This window comes from Ananas comosus, unplaced genomic scaffold (assembly GCF_001540865.1).
Source record: "Ananas comosus cultivar F153 unplaced genomic scaffold, ASM154086v1, whole genome shotgun sequence".
NCBI classification, from domain to species: Eukaryota; Viridiplantae; Streptophyta; class Magnoliopsida; order Poales; family Bromeliaceae; genus Ananas; species Ananas comosus.
The window spans coordinates 214,154-220,000 of record NW_017891935.1 but is presented as its reverse complement, the minus strand read 5'-3'; positions in this window follow the sequence as shown (position 1 = coordinate 220,000).

The window sequence follows — 5,847 nt, the reverse complement described above, 5'->3', positions numbered from 1 at the left end:
ATATCTGCTTCTATCTATTAGAGAGACTATAGGGAGTATCCTTTGGTATAAGTCAGGGGGGAAAGCTACATTACAACAAAAGTTGCCATGCATACAAAAGGTTAGATAACTTAATGTCAATCCTAACAAGAGGAATATTGACAGTGATTGTTGGTTAACAAGAACTTCAACTATCAGACCAGACTACACTAACAAAGTTCTTTATGCATAGATAATCAGTGAACGCGTGCTGTCTCCTTTTAAAGTGGTGCAGTCTCAAAGAAGCGAAGTGGGACCGATGACGAAAGTAGGGTTGTAGATTTGTGACAACTTTCGGAACCCTCTTTCGTCGTGGTATGGTACGCTAGCAAGTTTACGGTAAACTGCGGTCTGGTTTCAAAGACTGGACACCTAGAAGTATACTACTGGATTGAAGGCCTTTTTACGTTGGGATGATGACGAGTCTCTGCCTGCAGACTCAAACTCTGTAGACTACGGTCGGTGAAACCCCGCTTAGGTCGGAAGCCATCCCAGCCCGGGCGAATTGGGTCTTTGCATTAACTCAAAAGGATAAAAAGCGCATTAGGTATAGGAAGGACTGATTACAGGAGCACAGGAGAACAACCTAACTAAAGGATGGTAGCTGACTAGCACTCACAAGAAAGCACTGATGGTATGAGTTCAAAGATTGGCTAGTCAAGGGATTCTCTGGAGAGCTATTACTAAAGATTCAAGAAGGAATTTCATAACCACGAAAAGTGGTACGGTCCCAATGAAAGTGTCTCTTAGCCGGTTTACAGGCTTCGGAAAAAAGGAAGAAAATAACTACCACTGTCATAACTCCAAGAGTGAATTGCCGTAACTGCTCAGGATGTTATTTGTCGAGTTGACTGGCTTTAGTTCAGACAGCTGAAAGAGTCTCATAAACCGCCACCCTTCCGCGGGGTGTGGGGATGAAGACCGATGAGGGACGTAGGAATTGCCCTTAACTGCCCGGCGGGCAGAAATAGCTTTTTCGGGAGCCTCTGGGAGGTCGGGGTATTCAATCCCATGATACTCAAGGAGCAGGGCGTCGTATCCCAGGGGTTCTACTAATACATCGTAAAGCGAGGTTTTGGCTTATACCAAAAATGTAAAGGGCCTATTTGCTGCTAAAAACAGACTCTGGAGGCGGTTTTAGCTAGGGAGTGAGATTTCGAGAATAGCAGCTCCTTAGCATCTTTCTCGGACGAGGGACGAGGCCGGAGCGGAAAGCCGATTTCATACGGTCCTATCGCGCCCAAACTTCCGGTAGGCGGCTTCAATCTCCATCGTCCATGACAGATATAAAGAAAGCTAAGAAAAACTGGAAGGGGATACGGATCGGATAGATAAGGAACTTTTAGAATAGACGGGTGCGGGGTGTACGCTCAAACTCCAATTATGTTAAGCACGGCCGTGAGACACATCACGTTTTGTATGCTATCACGTTTTAGAACTTCTTGATCGGGAGATAATATGTTTCCAAAGTCCGGCGGGATTAAGTCGGAGACAGATGTTTCGAGGGCGGGGATAACACACATGACGGCTGACTTTTTGGGGTAAAAAGAAAGAAGTATTAATTCTAGAGGAGGAATGGGTTCCCTCACAAAATCACGGGGAGTTAAACGCGCTCGTTTAGAATTTCAAACAACTGATATCCGGAGGGAAACCGCTAGTCTGAGCTAAAAGCCTGATATGCCTAGGCTAGCAAATTAAGACTTTTGTTTTAGTAAACCACGCCATACTATACTGCGACGCTGGCTCCATACGGGGGATAGGGAGGGCTTTCGAGCACTCCTGAAAACGGGAAGGAATGCAAGAGTAGGGAACTGGCTAGAAACAACTAGGTGAATTTTCTTTTTCTCATTCTCCAGATTATTTCGCCAATTGGCTCTCATCGGGGATTCCTTTTTCGGAATAGGTAGAATACTCTCCAAATTGAGAGGGGCACCTTCCAACGTTATTCCGAGCTGGCTGATAAAGCCGAATTTCTTTCGCATTGCGCAGAAGACAAAAAAGATCGTATGAATGAAAGTGGGAAGTTTGGAAACCAAAAAAATAGGTCATGGTTTGGCCTTTTTGAGGACGAACAGATAAGCACTAGCAAAAGCGCTCTTTCTTTCGCTTTCACTCATAGACCGCCCACTTATTTCAACTGCGATTGTAGGACGAAATATCAGTGCGGAACATACCGAAGTCCCAAATAAATCACTTATTTTGGTGAGCTTTGGCGGTCGCGATTAAGGTAGGCCCTTATATTCCCTTCGAGAATAGCGGCCTCTTAGCTTGAGAGTGAGTATGGGCCTGACAACATTGAATTTCCTTTTAGGAATTAGATTAGCCCGGCTCAGCCTATGTCTCGCGCGCGCTCGGTCCGTCCGTTGGGACTCATCTTTCTATTAGCTTTTGGGGAAGGTCTTAGGCAACTCCCTATGATATGGGCTAAAAACCGAAGGATGAAAGCTCGAGGTTAAAACAAGACCAATCGCCCGCTCATCAGACGTTGGCTCCAAAACAAAAGCACGCGCCTATCAGGTTTGTGGGCTAATTCTCTCCTTCCCCCCGGTGATTCTGGAAGGCGGCCCTCGCCCCCGGAGGGGGGGCATCTTAGTCCTTGCATTTAAATAGAAATACGTAGTTGTAGACCCATACTAAAAAAAAATATAGATTGAAAATCAAAGAAGCCATAGAGATATAGATAAGGTAAAGGCCTCCATTACCTTATCGTGGATATGGTCCTGATGCGTACATAGATAGCCCTTTTGTCTCATGGGGCAAGCTTGCTCGGAGAGAGCTTCTTTTATGGCACTCGCGTAATCTGCGGAGCAGCAGGCTACCGGGTGAACCAATAAGGGCCCGGGCAGAAAGTACCACCAAGTTCCTAGTCCAACTTATACAAAAAAGAATTAAGCATGTTATAAGGACGAATCGGTTATGTTGAATAGTTGAATAGGGGATTGCCTCTGAGAGCCTATTGAATAGAATAAGCCCTTCTTCGACCGCTTTTTCTTGTAGCCTTTCCTAATCCCATTACCCGATCAGGGGATCTAAGCAAGGTGGCCAACTAACCTCTTTCTGGGTTTATAGCGGAAGCCACTCGACTTAAAGGGAGAAAGGAACTCGTAGTTCTAGTACCTGACCAAGGTCCAGTTGACCCTGAACCGGAAACCTCCACGGAGTCGGAGCCAAAGGTAGCATAGCTTGTTCCAGTTCCAATTGATCCAGTTGGAGCTTATCGTTTTCCTATTGAAGAATCGCGTTTTATCCAGTGTTGTTATTTATCTAAGGCGCGCCGGGCAAGAAATGGCTCTACCTACTATACCAACCAACGGAGCAAAGCCCTTTCCATACGCTATCGATTGGTATAGCTCAGAATGGTTCTGGATCGATTCCACCTCCACTTCAAAACGATTACTGGCCGATGTTCCGGTATGGCGGGTGTACGAGTATACCATGTTAGGGAGCTCCGTCCATACCAATGGTGGAGTGAAAAGCTGTCGTGATTCATCTCCACCTGCCAACCATGGGAACTTACTTTTGAATCTAACCTTTTTGAATAAACCGTCGGCTCATGGAGCTAGAGGTTTTGATACTGACAGAGAAGGGTAAACTCCTGCCAATTTGATTATGCCCAAAAACTCGACATTTGAACCCTAGCTCACATGGAGTATGTTACGCCATCACATGGATAAAGGTTAGTACCCGTGGATAAAGATGTTTTCCCAATGATTGATAGATATACCGGGGAAATAGTTTGGCAAGCAAGATCTGATACTGGAAATGAAGCTGTCTTCTACGGGAGTAACTTCGTCGGATAGGCCGGAGTGAGGGAGCCCAGTAATGTCTATATATATGCCGGATTGGTGTCGGGATCAGTGGCGAAATAGGATAGCGATGGAGGTCAACAATATGCTGCTACCAGAGATGCAACTGAGGACGGGAGGTGCTTTCTCCGTCTCCCGCCACGAGCCGCCCAGGTGAGCTATCAAGGGATAGGAGTGCCCGTCCCTTCTCAACCGTACAACCCTTCCCCTTGTAAAGGCATATGAAGCGTCACGTAGCATCTTTTTTTCGTGAGTTTCCATAGTCACTGATCTCGAGCTCCTTCGGACCCTGCTCCTCTTGCCCCTTCCCTTCATGGGAGTGTCGCTAGTGAAATCACTTCCACGCGCCTGTGGTTGAAAATATGGGAAGGAGAAAAGGGAGCCTTAGCTTCGTCGGTGGAACTTGAAGAGCGTTATGGCGACATCATAAGTAGATTCCCTTACCAAACCAGGCTCTCATTCGGTTTTAATCTATCTTGACTAACCAGATGAAACCTTATCTTTCTATTTCGGATAGAAAAGAAAGATAACTCTCCGTCATGGCGAAAAAGGGATCCGCCCCAAGTCAATTAGGGATTATAATGGACTTGACTTCTTTTTTTACGATAAAAAGGGGGCCGGTGGTTATCATCTACGTTACCGGTAAGGCACGTGAAGTCCTCTCTTTCGAGGGACGAGCGGCACTTGGTATTGGCCCCGCCGGGCTCAGTTTGGGCTTTTTAGTCTCGTTCCCTTGAATTGCACAATTAAGAATGTCACGAGATATCAAGTGGGGAAGATAGGATCTTAGCTAACTCACCGGCAGTGGATCAAGAGACAACAAAACTTGAGCGAGGAACGGGACAGTCACAGGCTCGCTAGTTCTTAAGTCGGATCTTCCATTCCATGCTTCACACCAACCAAATAGGAAGAAGCCGCAAGCGCCTCATCCTCAACTTTGAAACGGGTTCGAGAGCTTCGAAACAACCCTACTTATCTTTACTCAATTTCAAAACTCTACACACGAAACTCAACATGAGAATCTCCATCGTTCCTTCGCTCAATGCCTACTTGAAGTCTGTGTTCTGTTCGCCTACCTTTTCCGATCCCACCTACCACTTAGAAAGAAAAGTCCATTTTCTACACAAATTCTTAAGCTTGATCGGTGGCACCATCCGGTTTGGTCACCTCCCGGCGTATTCTGAGCTGGCTTAGTAAGTTGGTTTAGGATAAGCTTCGAAGGCAGCTAGCTAGGCACGAAAGTGTATTAGCTAGATAACCTAACGTTGCAGATCCTTAGTGTGGAAAGCTACGGATTTGTGACTACTTGGTCTGACTAACCAAGCGCCTCTCCTCCGTAGGTGGAATGGTTCCAGAAGGGATCCTCTTCCCTACGGTTCAGACGAGTATCCTCGCGCAATAGCCCAACACTCGATTATAGATAAACCATGTTGAATGATTTATTTACTATAACCGAGCGTTTAGGTACGCGAGGTTGGCGGACTCTCTTGGAAGGGAGTCGGCGCCTTCTGGGTCTTTGTCAAAAGGCCCAGTTGTGCGTCTTTGGCAGGGTAACCAAGGAGCATTGCTTAGCATCGCTCGCAATGGTGAGGGAGACGTCACGTCTTTTTAAGTCATCAGGTCCCACATGACCCAAATTCTGCCTCTAGGATTGGAGTCGTAGTTGATCAAATACTCAATGCCTCCCCAATGTTAGCAGCAATAGCACTTTAGTTTTCTCTGATTTTAGTCTCGACTAGACCTACAAGATCTGGTTTCTCTTTTTTTATTAGGTCCCTTACCTCCCTTTGTCTCTCCTTCTTATTCATACCTCGGACGTTCCACATCACTATCTTCATGGGGTAAACGTTTGGGAAGTCTTTTTGCACTCCTCCTTACTGAGGTTCTCCTTCATGCTTCTTGTCTTGACCCCCTTCTGTTTGGTAGTTTCAGAGTTAGGGGAGCTCACACCTTTGCCTTTGTTCTTCTTCTTTGAGTTTCTGCTTTTACTCTTGCTCATGTCTGACTGGCCTAGCTCGGAATG